Genomic DNA, 21,413 nt, shown 5'->3' with positions numbered 1-21,413 from the left:
CGTAACTGATAACGGCACTAACCTCTCCAAAGGAGCCATGGAAGAATTCTGTCAACGAGAGCATATCCGGCTTGACGTTTCGGCTGTGGCTCATCCTCAATCCAATGGTCAAGCGGAAAGAGCTAATCAGGAGATCTTGAAGGGTCTCAAGCCCCGGCTCTTAGTCCCCTTGCAGCGGACGCCGGGTTGTTGGGTGGAGGAGTTACCTTTTGTACTTTAGAGCATCAACACTACACCTAACAGATCTATGGGTTACACACCTTTCTTCATGGTGTATGGAGCAGAGGCGATCCTGCCTAGTGACATCCGTCATGATTCACCCCGTGTGACGGCTTATGTTGAGGCGTACAACGAAAAGTCTCGTCAAGATGCACTTGACCTGTTGGATGAAGAGCGAGACTTGGCAATAGCCCGCTCGGCGATTTACCAGCAAGACCTGCGCCGCTACCACAGCCGCCGGGTTAGGTCCAGAACCTTTCAGGAAGGTGACTTAGTGCTCCGACTCATCCATGATCAATCTGACATGCACAAGCTATCCCCTCCTTGGGAAGGACCCTTTGTGGTCAGCAAGAATCTGAACAACGGGTCATACTACCTTATCGATGTTCGAGAGCACAAAGACTCATGTAAGTCGGAGGAGGAGACCCGCCGGCCATGGAATATCGCTCATCTCCGGCCTTACTATACTTGAGCCACCGGCTCTAATGTGTATATATTTAGACTATGTATATATTACATAAAGCAATAAAGCGGGACCTCTGTCCTTTTTTCCACCCCAAAAGGTTTATGTGTCTTCTTTGTCATGTGGTGGAGATAACCAACAGGGAGCGGGTCACATCTGAATCCGGCTTTTCCTTTGGTCCGGCTTATGATCATATCTAAATCTAGCCATGATCACTTGGGGGCTTCCTGTTCAAACATAGGTCGTATTCGAACCAAAGAGAACATAGCTGTCGATACCCACTTGACCGGCATACTGCCAAACCCACTTGGGGGCTTCTTGATCATATTTGAATCATAGCTTAACCCCTTTGGGTCTGACGTGGATCATATTCGAATCAGCGTCATTAAACAACTCTTATGGTCACTTGGGGGCTTCCTGTTCAAACATAGGTCGTATTCGAACCAAAGAGAACATAGCTGTCAATACCCACTTGATCGGCATCGCTACAGCCACTGGGGGCTATATGATCGTATTCGAATCTTAGCTTAACCCCTTTGGAACGGTTCACTGGTCGTATTCGAATCAGAGGCCTTTTAAATTTTGTTTATTATTCATCATATTTTATAAGTGTCAATATTTGATTATCTTGAGACCCTCTTGAAAATACAATGGAGTAGATTGCAATCCTCCGGGTTAATATTGGTTACCTCAGGTTGTTAGTACCAGGTGAACTTTTATATGCCAATTTTCAGGAGTTAAACTTAACCTCAGGGGTTGGGTTATATAAGCCGGAAAGATAACCGCAAGCATCACAGGTATATCATTATGATTATGTCTACTAAGTCTAATTGTAAGTTAGTTTTCCTGAAATTGTTCGGTGCATATTCCGGGTTATCAAAACTTTATGTGACCCTCAATGCGATAAGTCGCCAAGGGATTTCTGTTTGTCTTATTTGCAGGGCAATACTAGTAAATTTCTGCAAGGACATAACAGATTAATATAAACTACGAATGCATAGTGACGGCGGCTTATGCAAGTATTGAGCGCCATAAGCATGCGCGAAGGCATGACAAACTCAAAGTATTTTCTACTCTATTACAAGACTCCCCAAGTCTGAATGATGAAGCATTGTTTTTTCTACAAAGACATAAGCATGTGGCGCCTGGCGATTTACTCTTGGGGTTGACCTGAAGCTTCCGGGTTATCCTTCTCCACCTCTTCGTCGGCTGCCTTGTCCTGGAAGGTTGATGATGCCCAGTCAATGCCACTTAAGGCTTCAAACTCAGCTTCATCATCTATTAAACCGGTTGGGTCGACTTCAGGGGCAAAGGTGTGCTTACGGATTGGAGGGATCAGGCTGACATCATCATAGTGAGGCATGGGGATTCTCCGATTCTCCTTATCATAACCCGGCTGATACTTGGTGAGGTCAGTGTCGTTCCCAATTTGAGTGGCCACAGGGCGTATATCCCTCACGCAAGTGGTGAAGTCCTTCTCATCAAATGGAGAGCCGTCCTCCTTCAAACTTGGATACCCAAGAGCGATGTCGACCGGGTCTAGCTCTGGTAACCAGGCTTTGGCCCGGCTCAAAGCGGCTATTGCTCCGGCTCTTGCTTGGGCCCGTCTCAACTCTTGAATCCGCTGAGGAAGCACAGCAAGCCGTTGTAGCACATCTTGCAAGAGGTGGGGAACATCATTTGATAAGGCTACAACGGCTAAGGCACGTTGTGACCCGGTGTATAGTTGCTCCACTAGAGTATACACCGCCTTCAATTTGATCAGAGTGTTCTGCTTGAGGTTTGTGATCCTGGGGCCTGTATTGGTAAGCATAAGATAATCCACAGGTAACGATTGAAGAAATATTTACAATATTTAATGATTGCTTAAGATAAATTACCGAAGATTGCTGAGACCATCCGAGATATCTGGCGTTGTAAGCCGGTCAGTTCGGCTGTTGCGTTTGCAAGCGATGCCTCTGCTGTCTCGGCCCCGGTCACCAGTCCGGCCTTTTTGTCAGCCCAAATTTTCTTCTCCACCTCAAAATTCTTCTTCAACTTCTCTTGTTCAGAGACGCTGAATTCAAATTTGGAGTTGGCGTTTTGAATTTCAACTTCCTGGGCTGCCAGGCGGTTCTTTAGGTCAGCAATCTCCGACTCAAATTGACTTATGGTGGCCTGCATTGATACCAGATAATAGTCAAGATTATGGTAAATAATATTAAGTCCCAAGCACTTTGCAAGCAAAGGTACTTGACACTTGGGGGCTAATGTGTATCGCAAGTTAAAGGTATTGTGTTACAGCCGGTTTAAATATTTTCTCTTTCAGCCGGGCAAGCAGCTCTAACAATTTTTCTAAGTCTACAGCATATTTACTCATAAGCAATAGACTTGGGGGCTGGTACAATAAGTGTGATTGAAAGTAAGGAAGCATAAGTCATACCTCAGATTTTTGCTGTATTTGCTTCACCATGTCAATTTCCAGGTCACGACTGCTCTGCACCTGGTTGATATAGCCCGAGACGATCTCTCCAATACTCAAATGAGTATAGTCGGTGATATCCATCTTGGCCTTATGGCGTTCTAGCAACTCCTCTTTAGCAGAACATTTGGCAAGGACTGTGGGCCGGGCCGGCTCAACGAACTGAGTCTTGAGAATTTCTACTTCTGGGTCAGTCGGCTTGACCGGGCTAGGCATCTCCGGGTTAACAGAACCATCAAGAATATCTTCAGCAGGCGGATCAGAAGTTGGCGCTGCAATATCTTGAGCCGGTTCACGCGGCGGCTGATGTGTGGAAGAGCCGGGAGCAGCTATGCCCTGTTCCGGTTCAGTCACTACAGGGTCTTGGGCCGGTTTATCTTTCTTTGTTTTCTTCCTGGGCTTAACTTGCACGCTATGGACAAAGCAGAAGAATGAGTACAGAAACATGAGGAAGGAAAAACATAAGGTAAATAAATTGGTATTACCCAGGGGCAGTCTTAAAAGCAGGCATGTTTGACTGCATGGACTCGCCGGATGAAGGAGAGGTATCCTGGTAATTGGAGTCAGATGAATTGAGAGGTTGACGGATTAGACCCGCCAAAGGTAAAAAGGGTATAAGTCGGAGATAACCTCGGTCCGACACTTCCGGGTTGTGTCAGGCAAGCCGGAGGAGAGCTCTACATCCTTGCTGGTCCGGGTCTGCCTCCGGCTTTCAAATTGTTGTCGCTTCAAAAAAAGTCAGGATCTTGGTAAGCTAAAGGGTGTGAAAATCTTACTTTCCGGGTTACTCTTCGAATTTTCTGACGCAGCCGAAGCTCGAAGTCAGAGGAGATTATAGTTACCTCTTCTTCGACGGGTTGGCTGTTGCCTGTGTCTTCCTAAAAGGGGGTTAATATCAGTAAGGTAACGATAAGGGAGAAAGGGAAGTTGAAAAGTTACCTCTTCCTCATTATCGTCAGAATCATCAACTTGGAACATCTCGGAAGCGCTTGGCTTCCTTTTCCTTGAAGTGGTAGGCTTGGCAGTTTTTCTTTCATTTCTCTTGATCGCCCTGGCTTGCTTGGCCACCTCATGATCATACTGGACTTTCCAGAAGTTGTCATTTGCCTGTAAAGGATTGTAGAGGGTTATGAGTAAGAATAAAAGTATAACATAGGAAAAAGTAATCATTGAGGCTGATGACTTACTGCAGGGGTCGGGTTCTTCTTGCAGAAGGGCAGTAAGCTGAAGGCGTTACTAGTCATTGTACCCTCCTTCAACAAGGACTGGGTTGTAGCCTCCACTACGTCATCTGGTAAGTCATCAGGATTATGACGCTGAGGATCATCTTTCTCGCCTGAGTAATTACACATTAAGCCGGGGCGGCGTCTTAACGGAATCACTCTCCAAGCAACCCAGACTCGGACCAGGTCGATGCCATCTAAGCCATTCCCCAAAAGAGCTTTGATTTTCTTGATAATGGGGGTGAGGGGCAGACGTTCAATAGCAGTCAACTTGTCCGGCAGCGGGTGAGTGGATTCAAGGCGCAAGGCACGAAAGCCGGGCAGTGGATTTTCGCCAGCCGGAGAAGTATCCTGGCAGTAGAACCATGTCTGGTTCCAGTCTTTAGGGTGACTCGGCAGTTCAGCGTAAGGGAACAGGCAGTCTCTCCGCCTCTGAATTGATATGCCATCGAGTTCCAGACTGGGCCCGTTGGCACGTTCATTCTGCCGGTTCAAATAGAACAATTCCCTGAACAAAAGAAGGCTAGGACCTTCTCCCAGGTAAACCTCACAGAAGACTTGCAAGTTGCATATGTTTGACATGGAATTGGGTCCGATATCTTGAGGCCTTAGATCAAAGAAATTCAGAACATCCCTAAAGAATTTTGAACCGGGAGGAGCAAATCCCCGGCTCATATGATCAGTAAAAATGATCACCTCCCCTTCCTTGGGTTGAGGTTTCTCCTCAGACGGGTCAGGAGCACGATAAGACATAACATCCTTCTTGGGTAGATGGCCAGAATTCACAAAATCAGACAGTTTGCTCTCTGTGATAATGGACGGGACCCAGTTACAGGTCACCGGAGGTTTGGGAGCTTTGGGTGCCATTGCGTAAATCGAAGCCTACAACAAGATAAAGAATTTTTCTGGCTCAATTATGACCCGGAGGAAAAGCACTATTGATTTATTTAAGATGGCGGCTTAAGAAGGGGCCTAATGACATATAGGTGACTATGCGATAATGTTTAAACCGCTGTAGGTATCAAAGGCAATTACAATTTTCTTAAGTCGCCAGAAGCAAGTGGTGCTGACAGCCGGTATTATCTTAAACCGGTCACATGAACTACTATGGCTGAAACAGAGTCAACAGACGCAGTTTTTGGCTAAGTGTGGAACAAATAGGTTTCGCAAGTTGCAATCATTCTTTTGGATCAAACGATGCTCTGGAAAGGAAAAAATTTCTAGACCTAAAACAGTACAGAGAAGTTCATATACTCGAGGAGGGCTTCCAAAACAAAGGAAATGAGATCTGTTCTCATACAGAATAATCACAAACATCCTCCGCAACAGTTCTATGTTCTTTTATAATCTAAACAGGGCATTGGAGGTAAGAACTAAGAGAGGTTTGCATCGGGCGGTGATGAACGTCGACGAACTCAAGACAGTTTCAATGCAGATCTGAGAAAGGGGAAAAGAGGAACTCACAGATGCGGAAGAGCTGCGGAGGGTCGCCGTCGTTTTCTGGTCAGAATCAGGGTGATGCAGCGGCCCGAGTCGGTGAAGACGAGGGGTTCGACGGCGGTGGCGGCAGAGCTTGAGCAGCAAAGAAGGAGGTGTGAGGAGGAAGACGACTGAAGGGAATAAAAAATACCTAGGTCGCATCTATTTATAAGGAGGAGACAACCGAGACGGCACGAAAAATGAGGAGACCAAAGCATCATTATCCAACGGCCCCGACGCCTCGATTCTCGGGATGGTCAGTAAAGGCAAAGATCCGTTGGAGGATATGACGGAATAAAATATGAGTTTTATTGAAGATGACGTCACAATGATTTAACCCGGATCCAAACCATGACGTCACGGCGGGTTAAAATTTTCGCACAAGACAGAATACTAAAGGCCAGTTCATAAGGTTTTTTAAGATTGACATGAACCGATTCAAATCAATCTGGGGCCTAATGTTGGGGATATAACTATTTGTGTAAGCCGCCCAGGAGGGGCCGGGTTACGCAAAGAGAAGCTCATCAGAAGCCCAAGACCAAGGCATTAAGATGACGGTTCACTAAAGGGTCTAAAGGCCCACAGGCGACTTAAAGCCTGCCACGACCGATTTTTCCGGGTAATAAATTTCCAGAAAAGACCGTCGTGCTCATCAGCCCCAGGATTACTGTTAGCTGATGAGGCTCCAACTGGATACAGAAATTCCAAGCAGAATACAAATATGTAGTACAAGACCATTCTGGCCTGTGAGTACAACAAATGGTTTCTAGTGATTGATGGCGGAAGCGGTTTGTGAAACTTCAGTGTCTATGGGACTCCATTTCCCATAGGAACAGCTGACCAGGTTAACTCCTATCTTCGCGAGGCTTCTATCTCCATTGTGTGGGTTCCGGGGCTAGCATCGCATCGCTCCTCTCTGAGCAAGAAAAATCTGGCCAAGACAATAACCAGGGACAAGCCAGTGAGTACTTTGAATGTACTCGCAAACATTATGAACACAGGTATAATATAACAATGATGTGCTAAAAATATTTTATGCCCATGACGTCAGTCACAAAAGATAAATGAAACTCTGATGCGTGCAAGCAAGTTATTTATAAAAATGCAATAACATGGTAGTACTAAAATTTATGAAACAAATAACAAGCAATGCCACAGTCGGGCGTCTGAACGACACCACATAAAGGGCTTTAAAAGAAATGCCACAGTCGGGCGTCTGAGCGACACCACATAAAGGGCTTTAAAAGAAATGCCACAGTCGGGCGTCTGAGCGACACCACATAAAGGGCTTTAAAAGAAATGCCACAGTGGGGCGTCTGAGCGACACCACATAAAGGGCTTTAAAAGAAATGCCACAGTCGGGCGTCTGAGCGACACCACATAAAGGGCTTTAAAAGAAATGCCACAGTCGGGCGTCTGAGTGACACCACATAAAGGGCTTTAAAATAAACAATCATAGTGAATATCCCAGAGGTAGAATCATCCCAGAGATACTCGATAATAACAATAATATCACGGGTTAGTCAACAATTATAATAATCATAGTTAGCACATGTCACGAGTAGTAATTCCATTTCTGGTTAACCGTTTCACCTCCGAAGACCGACTCTAAGACCGACACCTGACCCATCCCAGACTGTAATCCTTAACCATGGACACGGCTATTCGAATAGGTTTATTCTCTGCAGAGGGTGTACTCTTTACCCACGAGTAACGGATTTCTTTAGTCCATCGGGACTAATTCCGTTTACGGTCTTTTTGCTGAAAACACACCTAACTTGCACACACCAGCTTAACTGACACGTGTCTGGAATCACCCACGACACCTGTTAAGCAAACTCTAAGTGGGGAGGCTACAACCTCGCGTAGCATGGGATCAAATTTATATCGCGCGCTCTAAGGGGTGGCCTCCCCTCTCGGTCCCAACCGGAAACACCCATGCCCCTGGACCAGGTGGCCTGCCTACCAGCTACAACCGGTATCTTCCACCATGGCCTCTCTGTACGGTGTGTGCTAGAAAGAGGTTGACAACTTACTGAACCGTACTCTACTTGCTGTAGAGACGAGTGGTAGTACAAAACAAGTATGGGGGTTACTGGCACAAGACTCGATCTACGGTCGACTCAGGAGGTTTAAGTATTCCCTGCATGATTAGTATAACAAATATATATTTCATCCAACAGAGTCACCGCTCATATCACCTTACCATGCCATACCAGACATAACCGTCCCGACGGAGACCGGCGACAAACTCATGCCTACCCAAGGCTGAGGTTTTCCCGGGTTCCTGCCGGTATGCATGCAAGGCACATGAGGGTGATTATTATCACAAGTGTGTTTATTTCCAACAGCCTGGAAATCACTAATATGCACTCATGCATATGATCATACCACATGAAATAACAAGTCCTTCGAAATGCGGTGGTGTTATAAATGTATCCACGATCACACCAAAAATATTATGCCGGGATTCAGAATGCTTGCCTTCAATGTGTGGAAAGGCAGTGTGCACTCCAAAACTTGAAATATTTCTCCTCCCTTCAAAAATCCTATTTAAAAATATATTTGAAGTAACACACATTTCAAAAACAGTACAAAAACGTTGTTTGAAATTTTTTCAAATAAATCTTAAAATAAACTAGACCAAATTTGGGGAAGGTAGGAAAAAGAATCAACTCATTTGGAGTTATATTTAAAAAGTTATAGCCAGTCAAAGATTTGGTCAAATCTGTTTTTAAAATAAAACAGAAAAGAAAACGTTTCGGAGGTGAATACGCTTTCGGAGCGGGGAAAACGTACTGGGGAAAATACGCCTTCACTTAATCCCACGTGGACAGGCACGGGGTCGCTGACAGTGGGTCCAGAGGGCCCACTGGTCAGGTTTGACCAGTCTTCTCCCTCCTCTTTCTCTGTCCCGAGCGGAGGCGGGACTCCGGCGATTGCCGCCGGCGATTGACGGCTCCGTTCGAGAAACCGAAGTCATCCACGGGTTCAGGGGGTCGAGGCGGTCCCGCCGGTGGGTGTTACGGTCTCGAGAGTGGACGGGGTCGTCGGCGGTGAGCTTCGCGGTGGACGGAGAGCTTCGGGAGCAGAGTGGTTTTGGGGCTACGGTGATCGTCGATCAAAATCGAGTAGTGGGAATGGTTTACGGGAGGATGATGGGGCTCTTGGTGGAGAGAACGGAGAGTGGGAGGCCCTGGTGGTGCCGAATTGGCCGGGGCAGTGGTGGCGGCTGCAGTTGCCGGAGGTGGGGAAGAAGACCTCCCCCGGGTCGATTGGCTGCCATGGGAGGACTAGGGGAGCATTCTAAGGCTTCCTATGTGCTCGGGGAGGCTCGGGGGCCTCCTTTTATAGCATGTCGAGGTCGGTTCCGCGGCGGCCGGATAAGCTCTCCACCGAACCGCCTCTCTGTAGCTTGCAGGGCAACGTGGCGTGGCTGGGGATGACGGCAGGAGCTAGCGGACGAGTGGGCACTGCTCCAGGGGCGAGCTGGCGAGCGGAGGTGGCTTTGGAGGCGCCGACATGGGCAGAGGCTGTCGGGCGGCGGCGGCGGCTAGCTCTTGGCTTGCCGGGCGTGGCGAGGGGCGGCTTGGCGCGTAGCGGTGAGAAGGGGAGTGCGTGGCGAGGCTCTGCAGTGTGGGCCAAAACCGTGGGGGCCAGCGTGTCGGCTCGGCGCACGTGCGTGCCAACCCACGCTCTGCTCGCGCTCTGGGCGTGCACGGGACGTGCTCGACGTAATGCCAGAGCATGCTAGAGGTCGCGGTCGAGGCGGGCAATTAACAGACCGAGGTTAGGAGTAACGGGGAGTCTAGTGGACATGCTAGTTTGATCAGAGGTGCAAGTTCACAGTGCAATGCCAAAACTCATGTCAAAACAGATCATGCCCGTAGGGTGTTTGACAAAATGCCAAGGGCACTTAGACAAGTCTTGGAGTGGTCAAAAACTCCAGATGGAAGTCTCTTCAGATGCAAGAGAGAGTGGTGAGGTTATTTGGTCAAATGCAGCAACTTGTTAGTGCAAATTTTGCAAAACTACAATTCTGGACAGTAAATAAATAGCATTATTTCATGAACCAAAAATGATCCAAAAGGTGCATGCTCCTGGACTTAAGGGTTTAGTAAGATGGTCTACAAGTAGGATAAAGAATCAAGGGCCAAAGAGCAAGTAAAAACATGGTTGCTGTACAAACCATCAAGTTGGACCAGAATGGAAATGAGGTTGAATCACTCAATATTTTTAAAGAACAACACTAGGTTTTTGCATAATGTGGAATCATAGGCTATTACCAATATCCCATAATTTTGGTGGAGGCCAGGAAGAAATATTTAAATGGGTTGTAGTGCAAAATGCACTCTGGACCAGAGAAGAAGAATTGAGTGTAGGGCTCAAAGTATTTCATGAATGAAATATATTTTTGCATAATAGTGATTTAAAAACATCACATGACATCTCCAAAATATTGTGGAAATTTTAAGTGAATCTATCAAATGGTTGTAGTTCAAATATGGCCATTTAACCTTGAAAAACTATTTTCAAGAAAGTAAAGATCAAGCAATTAAATTAGTTAATTAGTTACACTGATAAAAGGAAAGTTTTTCTTGAGAGGTTAAACAAGTCCAATAACACATTTGAAAAGTAATTTTCTCTTTGGGAAAAACTCATCAAAACAGGGAAAGAAATGATTTAAAAAAAATCAAAAAGGAGCTTAGATATACAAAGTTTTAATTCCTGGCAAAATTTTAATTCACTAAAACAAAGCCAAAATTTTGGGGTGTCACAACACTAACCCCCTTAAGAAAAATCTCGTCCTCGAGATTTGTTAAGAGCTGTGTTAAGAAAATAATTACGCAATAAAGATGTGGCTACAGTGAGAGGGCAATAAGTGGTGAAAAACCACAGTGTGAAAACTGGTGCTGCGTGGAAGAGTCTACGGTTCGGGACAAAATCGTGAGATTTCTACGCTGGACAAAAATTTAGAATAACTCCTAAATTTATATATACGCTGGTCGTACCCGAGAGCACAGTGCTCCCTCTGGCTGACAGGTGGACCCGGGGTCCACTGTCAGTCTCCTCTTCTCCCTCTGGTTCTTTCTTCTACCTCTTCTCTCCCGCGCGCTATCTCGCGCTTTCTCCATCGGCGATGCCTAACGCGTAGGGCATCTAGGCCGTACCGTGGTAGTGCGCGGCGTGCTAGCTGCCGGTGCAGCATGCACTCACCTCGCGGGCCAGCGCGCTGTCGGCACTGCTCGCGGATTCGACTCCGAACACCGGCGATCGGCGACGAGCGGCGTTGGTGGACTTCGCCCACCGTACACCGAGCTCGAGCTATAAAACGGCCGGGGTACCTCTCTCTTCTTCCTCGCACCTGGCCTCACTTCTCCTCCTCCTCCCTCCATTACTGCTTACAAAAGCTCGGGCGAGGCTCTAATGGCGGAGGCGATGCCGGACTGGTTTGTGATCCTGATATGCGGAGGGCTGGCGACACTGCTGGGGCTCTCTGTGCTCCTGTGCGCGATGATCTTCGACGAGTATCGCGACGCTGCGGCTCGGGTGTCGGCTCTCCGCGGTGGTGGTGATCATGAGGAGTAGATGGAGGTGTGCCGGGTACTAACTGTCGTTAGGGGGTTGATTAGCTGGATGTAACGCCGTTGCAAAGTTTTGCAAACAGTGTATGTGTCCGAATGATTATGGTTGTGAGTCTGCTGCGTGGTGCTGTGTGAAATTAAATAATCCACGTCGTGAGAAGGGGCAGGTGTAGCAATTCAGGGAAAAGAGATCTCACTCCAGAATTTTGCGAGGGAAAAACAGTTAATTAAAGGAGCATAACCCACAACAAAAACTACACACATTAGTAGAAGCCAAATAATTGACTCGTCGTACAAACTCAGGGTATCACGCATAAGTCACACACATAAATAAATGTTGCAAAGAACAAATACAGCAGTGACGTCTAAAATGAAAATGGTAACTGGGTGGGGTCCTGATAAAATGTCTCTGGTAAAGGGATACACTCTTCTTCTATCGGAGGTAGTGGATTGACCAGTCGATGCACGTGTCTTTCCTGGTCGGGCCTTAGTGCTCTGCCGATGGCGATCTGAGGATTTAAATCTGTGAGGCTCTGGAGATAATCCATCACTCGCTGGTTCAAATGCTCTTGAGCGATGATGTACTGGATAAGGTTGGCTAGAACTGGGTCTTTCTCAATACGTCCACCGGGAAAAGATGTTACTTCTCCGGGTGCTGCACGGCTCGGAAAGTAATAATATCCTCGTTCGTGGGCATAGGGTACTGCGGATCGAAGACGAGCAATCGCCTCTTTCGCAGCAGCTTCTATGGCCAGGTGTGGGGTTGGCATAGATTTCCCCATGAAGGAAACCTCCGTTGGATCTTGATTGGAGTCTACGGGAGGGATGTGTACTGCTGCCCAATATTCCGAGGTGGATAGGGTGATCCTTGATTTGAACAGCTCGTACTGAGGTGGCTGGGTAGAACCCATGGTACTGCGGGTAAAATCCCACAATATTTTGACAAAGCTACCTGGGGTTGCATCTGGGGTTCTTAGATGAATGCTGGGGCTCGGCATGACAGGAAAAAGTGTGAGTGTGGTGCACAAAGTGAGGGTTGCTGGGTAAGGTCACAAGGTGGCCTTTATATAGCAATGGAACTGGATTCGTTTTACCGTGGTGAAAGGTAATAAATTTGCCAGCTTAGCTCCAAAGGTCGGGTCAGTGTCAGAGATACACATATCTCATAAAGAGACGTGTTACTGTGGTTGTCGTCAGGTTGGTTTTGGTAGTTGTGCCTGGAAAAATATGCAGCTATGCGCTGACCAAATATGCAAGGCTACTATTAAAACAGAGGCACAACGACAGGCTGCGTTAATGAACACGGTCGCATGATTACAAAGCGAGGATACACTGAAACTCGGTGCTACTCATACGGCTTAGTCTACCTCGTTTATGTCTAAACGGGCGTGCCTGGTGGATGTCGAGGCTTCTCCACGTGTCTCACTGCCGGGATTAGTCGGAGATGGCAGAGGAACTGCAGAGTCGGGATAGTGATGATGACTATCGCGGGGATTGTTGGCCACAAACCCGTTGGAGTGTGCTCCCAAAAGGCGACGAAGCACTTCTGGGGTCATCAAAGCATCTCGGCTGATGGCTGGAGCTGATCTCGGAGTCTCGATCGGTTGTCCAAACAGCATGACTGGGTTGTCGGTGTTGGGCTCGTTTTCTTCTCTCGCCGGGGCTCGACGAACTAGCTCTCCACGAGCTGCGATTAAATCAATAGTGATTTGGTCGAACAGTGCCTCTAGTGCACTTACATAGCGCACTAGGTGCAACAATGTGGGGTCCGTCTCGTGATCTTCGTTGGCAACTTGGGGTGGTCTACCATACCCTTCACGTCTGGGGTAGTAGTGGAACGAGCGACAGTTAACTCTGGGCGACAAGTGCCTGAGATGAACTATAGCCTCTCGAGCGGCTAGCTGGATGACTTGTGGCTCAAAGGAAGTTGTCCTTCCGGTGAACCTGTAGGGGCGCTCGGGTGCTAGACCCCTACCGTAGATGTGCACAGTGGCCCAGAATTGACGGTCTTCACCGCTCATGGGTCCTTGATACACAACATATTCTGGTGGCTCCTCTAACGCATAGGCACGACGGGTGAGGTTTGCGAGTATGGTCACAAAACCTCCAAGGTTGGTTGCTGTGGTTTCGTTGTGCACTATAGGTCCAGGCATTGTGGCTCGGTTTGGGGTAGCGGCTGTGCGGTGCTGTGTTGGGACTAGCGTGCCCTTTTTATAGGAAAAAGGGGGCGGAGTCTTCCTTCGCACGCTTGCGAGAAAGGACTATTTAGGGGCCGGTCACTGGCGCATGAGTGACAGGTTAGGTTGATAGGTTGGGCACCGACTGCAAAAAGGTGTTGGGTCACTGTGTGGCTATCTTGCACGAGAAGCTTGGCTGGGGTTTGGCTAAGGTCTAGTGGGTTGGTTTGCCTAAGTTTTTTTTGACCTGGCTAAGATAGGATTAGCCAATGGTCAGCCTGGCTCTGATACCAAGTCTGCCACGACCGATTTTTCCGGGTAATAAATTTCCAGAAAAGACCGTCGTGCTCATCAGCCCCAGGATTACTGTTAGCTGATGAGGCTCCAACTGGATACAAAAATTCCAAGCAGAATACAACATATGTAGTACAAGACCATTCTGGCCTGTGAGTACAACAAATGGTTTCTAGTGATTGATGGCGGAAGCGGTTTGTGAAACTTCAGTGTCTATGGGACTCCATTTCCCACGGGAACAGCTGACCAGGTTAACTCCTATCTTCGCGAGGCTGCTATCTCCATTGTGTGGGTTCCGGGGCTGGCATCGCGTCGCTCCTCTCTGAGCAAGAAAATCTGGCCAAGACAATAGCCAGGGACAAGCCAGTGAGTACTTTGAATGTACTCGCAAACATTATGAACACAGGTATAATATAACAATGATGTGCTAAAAATATTTTATGCTCATGACGTCAGTCACAAAAGATAAATGAAACTCTGATGCGTGCAAGCAAGTTATTTATAAAAATGCAATAACATGGTAGTACTAAAATTTATGAAACAAATACCAAGCAATGCCACAGTCGGGCGTCTGAGCGACACCACATAAAGGGCTTTAAAAGAAATGCCACAGTCGGGCGTCTGAGCGACACCACATAAAGGGCTTTAAAAGAAATGCCACAGTCGGGCGTCTGAGCGACACCACATAAAGGGCTTTAAAATAAACAATCATAGTGAATATCCCGGAGGTAGAATCATCCCAGAGATACTCGATAATAACAATAATATCACGGGTTAGTCAACAATTATAATAATCATAGTTAGCACATGTCACGAGTAGTAATTCCATTTCTGGTTAACCGTTTCACCTCCGAAGACCGACTCTAAGACCGACACCTGACCCATCCCAGACTGTAATCCTTAACCATGGACACGGCTATTCGAATAGGTTTATTCTCTGCAGAGGGTGTACTCTTTACCCACGAGTAACAGATTTCTTTAGTCCATCGGGACTAATTCCGTTTACGGTCTTTTTGCTGAAAACACACCTAACTTGCACACACCAGCTTAACTGACACGTGTCTGGAATCACCCACGACACATGTTAAGCAAACTCTAAGTGGGGAGGCTACAACCTCGCGTAGCATGGGATCAAATTTATATCGCGCGCTCTAAGGGGTGGCCTCCCCTCTCGGTCCCAACCGGAAACACCCATGCCCCCGGACCAGGTGGCCTGCCTACCAGCTACAACCGGTATCTTCCACCATGGCCTCTCTGTACGGTGTGTGCTAGAAAGAGGTTGACAACTTACTGAACCGTACTCTACTTGCTGTAGAGACGAGTGGTAGTACAAAATAAGTATGGGGGTTACTGGCACAAGACTCGATCTACGGTCGACTCAGGAGGTTTAAGTATTCCCTGCATGATTAGTATAACGAATATATATTTCATCCAATAGAGTCACCGCTCATATCACCTTACCATGCCATACCAGACATAACCGTCCCGACGGAGACCGGCGACAAACTCATGCCTACCCAAGGCTGAGGTTTTCCCGGGTTCCTGCCGGTATGCATGCAAGGCACATGAGGGTCATTATTATCACAAATGTGTTTATTTCCAACAGCCTGGAAATCACTAATATGCACTCATGCATATGATCATACCACATGAAATAACGAGTCCTTCGAAATGCGGTGGTGTTATAAATGTATCCACGATCACACCAAAAATATTATGCCGGGATTCAGAATGCTTGCCTTCAATGTGTGGAAAGGCAGGGTGCACTCCAAAACTTGAAATATTTCTCCTCCCTTCAAAAATCCTATTTAAAAATATATTTGAATTAACACACATTTCAAAAACAGTACAAAAACGTTGTTTGAATTTTTTTCAAATAAATCTTAAAATAAACTAGACCAAATTTGGGGAAGGTAGGAAAAAGAATCAACTCATTTGGAGTTATATTTAAAAAGTTATAGCCAGTCAAAGATTTGGTCAAATCTGTTTTTAAAATAAAACAGAAAAGAAAACGTTTCGGAGGTGAATACGCTTTCGGAGCGGGGAAAACGTACTGGGGAAAATACGCCTTCACTTAATCCCACGTGGACAGGCACGGGGTCGCTGACAGTGGGTCCAGAGGGCCCACTGGTCAGGTTTGACCAGTCTTCTCCCTCCTCTTTCTCTGTCCCGAGCGGAGGCGGGACTCCGGCGATTGCCGCCGGCGATTGACGGCTCCGTTCGAGAAACCGAAGTCATCCACGGGTTCAGGGGGTCGAGGCGGTCCCGCCGGTGGGTGTTACGGTCTCGAGAGTGGACGGGGTCGTCGGCGGTGAGCTTCGCGGTGGACGGAGAGCTTCGGGAGCAGAGTGGTTTTGGGGCTACGGTGATCGTCGATCAAAATCGAGTAGTGGGAATGGTTTATGGGAGGATGATGGGGCTCTTGGTGGAGAGAATGGAGAGTGGGAGGCCCTGGTGGTGCCGAATTGGCCGGGGCAGTGGTGGCGGCTGCAGTTGCCGGAGGTGGGGAAGAAGACCTCCCACGGGTCGATTGGCTGCCATGGGAGGACTAGGGGAGCATTCTAAGGCTTCCTGTGTGCTCGGGGAGGCTCGGGGGCCTTCTTTTATAGCTTGTCGAGGTCGGTTCCGCGGCGGCCGGATAAGCTCTCCACCGAACCGCCTCTCTGTAGCTTGCAGGGCAACGTGGCGTGGCTGGGGATGACGGCAGGAGCTAGCGAACGAGTGGGCACTGCTCCAGGGGCGAGCTGGCGAGCGGAGGTGGCTTTGGAGGCGCCGACATGGGCAGAGGCTGTCGGGCGGCGGCGGCGGCTAGCTCTTGGCTTGCCGGGCGTGGCGAGGGGCGGCTTGGCGCGTAGCGGTGAGAAGGGGAGTGCGTGGCGAGGCTCTGCAGTGTGGGCCAAAACCGTGGGGGCCAGCGTGTCGGCTCGGCGCACGTGCGTGCCAACCCACGCTCTGCTCGCGCTCTGGGCGTGCACGGGACGTGCTCGACGTAATGCCAGAGCATGCTAGAGGTCGCGGTCGAGGCGGGCAATTAACAGACCGAGGTTAGGAGTAACGGGGAGTCTAGTGGACATGCTAGTTTGATCAGAGGTGCAAGTTCACAGTGCAATGCCAAAACTCATGTCAAAACAGATCATGCCCGTAGGGTGTTTGACAAAATGCCAAGGGCACTTAGACAAGTCTTGGAGTGGTCAAAAACTCCAGATGGAAGTCTCTTCAGATGCAAGAGAGAGTGGTGAGGTTATTTGGTCAAATGCAGCAACTTGTTAGTGCAAATTTTGCAAAACTACAATTCTGGACAGTAAATAAATAGCATTATTTCATGAACCAAAAATGATCCAAAAGGTGCATGCTCCTGGACTTAAGGGTTTAGTAAGATGGTCTACAAGTAGGATAAAGAATCAAGGGCCAAAGAGCAAGTAAAAACATGGTTGCTGTACAAACCATCAAGTTGGACCAGAATGGAAATGAGGTTGAATCACTCAATATTTTTAAAGAACAACACTAGGTTTTTGCATAATGTGGAATCATAGGCTATTACCAATATCCCATAATTTTGGTGGAGGCCAGGAAGAAATATTTAAATGGGTTGTAGTGCAAAATGCACTCTGGACCAGAGAAGAAGAATTGAGTGTAGGGCTCAAAATATTTCATGAATGAAATATATTTTTGCATAATAGTGATTTAAAAACATCACATGACATCTCCAAAATATTGTGGAAATTTTAAGTGAATCTATCAAATGGTTGTAGTTCAAATATGGCCATTTAACCTTGAAAAACTATTTTCAAGAAAGTAAAGATCAAGCAATTAAATTAGTTAATTAGTTACACTGATAAAAGGAAAGTTTTTCTTGAGAGGTTAAACAAGTCCAATAACACATTTGAAAAGTAATTTTCTCTTTGGGAAAAACTCATCAAAACAGGGAAAGAAATGATTTAAAAAAAATCAAAAAGGAGCTCAGATATACAAAGTTTTAATTCCTGGCAAAATTTTAATTCACTAAAACAAAGCCAAAATTTTGGGGTGTCACAAAGCCCGCAAAGATAAACCGCCATGATGGCATGACTTGTACTGTAAGGTAGAAATAACTAGTCGCCGAGACGGACACTGTTTATGAGCCGGCCGGGACTCTGTAGGCCGCAGGGTGTCAACCCGTGTATATAAGGGGACGACCCGCCAGCGGCTTAGGGCAAGAAACAACCAATCGAGAACCGGGCATAGCGTACCTCGCTCCCTGGTCATCGAAACCTCAAGCAATACCAAACCCAACTAGACGTAGGCCTTCCTTCACCGTAAGGGGCTGAACTAGTATAAACTTCTCGTGTCCTTTGTCACGATTAACCCCTTTAAGCTTCCTAGTTGCGATGGCTCCATGATCAAGTCCTTGCAAGAGGACATCTGCCGTGACAATTCCACGATAGTACTCGTCGTGATCCAAATCACCGATGACCAAGCGCCGAACGGACGGCACCTCCGCGTTCAACACACATACGGTTGGGGAAGACTTCTCCTCCTTCTTGATCCAGCAAGGGGGAAGGAGAGGTTGATGGAGATCCAGTAGCACGACGGCGTGGTGGTGGAAGTAGCGGGTTTCTCGGCAGGGCTTCGCCAAGCTCAGCGAGAGGGAGAGGTGTCACGGGAGGGAGAGGGAGGCGCCAGGGGCTAGGGTGCGCAGCCCTCCCTCCCCATCTTTATATAGGGGTCCAGGGGGGCACCGGCCCCTCTAGATCCCATCTAGATGGGGGGGTGGCGGCCAAGGGGTTGGCTTGCCCCCCAAGCCAAGTGGGGCGCCCCCCACCCCTAGGGTTTCCAACCCTAGGCGCAGGGGAGGCCCAAGGGGGGCGCACCAGCCCACCAGGGGCTGTTTCCCCTCCCACTTCAGCCCATGGGGCCCTCCGGGATAGGTGGCCCCACCCGGTGGACCCCCGGGACCCTTCCGGTGGTCCCGGTACAATACCGGTGACCCCGAAACTTTCCCGGTGGCCGAAACTGGACTTCCTATATACAATTCTTCACCTCCGGACCATTCCGGAACTCCTCGTGACGTCCAGGATCTCATCCGGGATTTCGAACAACTTTCGGGTTACCGCATACTAATATCTCAATAACCCTAGCGTCACCGAACCTTAAGTGTGTAGACCCTACAGGTTCGGGAGACACGCAGACATGACCGAGACGACTCTCCGGTCAATAACCAACAGCGGGATCTGGATACCCATGTTGGCTCCCACATGCTCCTCGATGATCTCATCGGATGAACCACGATGTCGAGGATTCAATCAATCCCGTATACAATTCCCTTTGTCAATCGGTATGTTACTCGCCCGAGATTCGATCGTCGGTATCCCAATACCTCGTTCAATCTCATTACCGGTAAGTCACTTTACTCGTACCGTAATGCATGATCCCGTGATCAACCACTTGGTCACATTGAGCTCATTATGATGATGCATTACTGAGTGGGCCCAGAGATACCTCTCCGTCATACGGAGTGACAAATCCCAGTCTCGATTTGTGCCAACCTAACAGACACTTTCGGAGATACCCGTAGTGCACCTTTATAGTCACCCAGTTACGTTGTGACGTTTGGCACATCCAAAGCACTCCTACGGTATCCGGGAGTTGCACAATCTCATGGTCTAAGGAAATGATACTTGACATTTGGAAAAGCTCTAGCAAACGAACTACATGATCTTGTGCTATGCTTAGGATTGGGTCTTGTCCATCACATCATTCTCCTAATGATGTGATCCCATTATCAATGACATCTAATGTCCATAGTCAGGAAACCATGACTATCTTTTGATCAACGAGCTAGTCAACTAGAGGCTCACTAGGGACGTGTTGTGGTCTATGTATTCACACATGTATTATGATTTCCGGATAACACAATTATAGCATGAACAATAGACAATTATCATGAACAAGGAAATATAATAATAACCATTTTATTATTGCCTCTAGGGCATATTTCCAACAAAGACTGCATTCCTGAATGGATTTCTGGAAGAAGAGTTGTATATGATGCAACCTGAAGGTTTTATCGATCCAAAGGGTGCTAACAAAGTGTGCAAGCTCCAGCGATCCATTTATGGACCGGTGCAAGCCTCTCGGAGTTGGAATAAACGCTTTGATAGTGTGATCAAAGCATATGGTTTTATACAACCTTTTGGAGAAGCCTGTATTTACAAGTAAGTGAGTGGGAGCTCTGTAGCATTTATAATACTATATGTGGATGACATATTGTTGATTGGAAATGATATAGTATTTCTGGATAGCATAAAAGGATACTTGAATAAGAGTTTTTCAATGAAAGACCTTGGTGAAGCTGCTTATATATTAGGCATCAAGATCAATAGAGATAGATCAAGATGCTTAATTAGACTTTCACAAAGCACATACCTTGATAAAGTTTTGAAAAAATTCAAAATGGATCAAGCAAAGAAAGGGTTCTTGGCTGTGTAACAAGGTGTGAAGTTGAGTCAGACTCAATGCCCGACCACTGCAGAAGATAGAGAGAAAATGAAAAGTGTTCCCTATGCTTCAGCCATAGGTTCTATCATGTATGCAATGTTGTGTACCGGACCTGATGTGTGCCTTGCTATTAGTTTAGCAGGGAGGTACCAAAGTAATCCAGGAGTGGATCACTGGATAGCGGTCAAGAACATCTTGAAATACCTGAAAAGGACTAAGGATACGTTTCTCGTTTATGGAGGTGACAAAGAGCTCGTCGTAAATGGTTACGTCGATGCAAGCTTTGACACTGATCCGGATGATTCTAAATCGCAAACCGGATACGTGTTTTTATTGAACGGTGGAGCTATCAGTTGGTGCAGTTCTAAACAAAGCATCGTGGTGGGATCTATGTGTGAAGCGGAGTACATAGCTGCTTCGAAAGCAGCAAATGAAGGAGTCTGGATGAAGGAGTTCATGTCCGATCTAGGTGTCATACCTAGTGCATCGGGTCCAATGATTTTTTTGTGACAATACTGGTGCAATTGCCTTGGCAAAGGAATCCAGATTTCACAAGAGAACCGAGCACATCAAGAGACGCTTCAATTCCATCTGCGGTCAACTCCAGGTGGGAGACATAGAGATTTGCAAGATACATACGGATCTGAATGTTGCAGACCCGTTGTCTAAGGCTCTCTCACAAGAAAAACATGATCAACACCAAGGCTCCATGGGTGTTAGAATCATTACTGTGTAATCTAGATTATTGACTCTAGTGCAAGTGGGAGACTGAAGGAAATATGCCCTAGAGGCAATAATAAAGTTATTATTTATTTCCTTATTTCATGATAAATGTTTATTATTCATGCTAGAATTGTATTAACCGGAAATATAATACATGTGTGATTACGTAGACAAACAAAGTGTCACTAGTATGCCTCTACTTGACTAGCTCGTTGATCAAAGATGGTTATGTTTCCTAGCCATAGACATGAGTTGTCATTTGATAAACGGGATCACATCATTAGGAGAATGATGTGATTGACTTGACCCATT

This window comes from Triticum aestivum, chromosome 2A, assembly GCF_018294505.1.
Source record: "Triticum aestivum cultivar Chinese Spring chromosome 2A, IWGSC CS RefSeq v2.1, whole genome shotgun sequence".
Taxonomy (NCBI): Eukaryota; Viridiplantae; Streptophyta; class Magnoliopsida; order Poales; family Poaceae; genus Triticum; species Triticum aestivum.
This window is presented reverse-complemented; position numbering follows the sequence as displayed.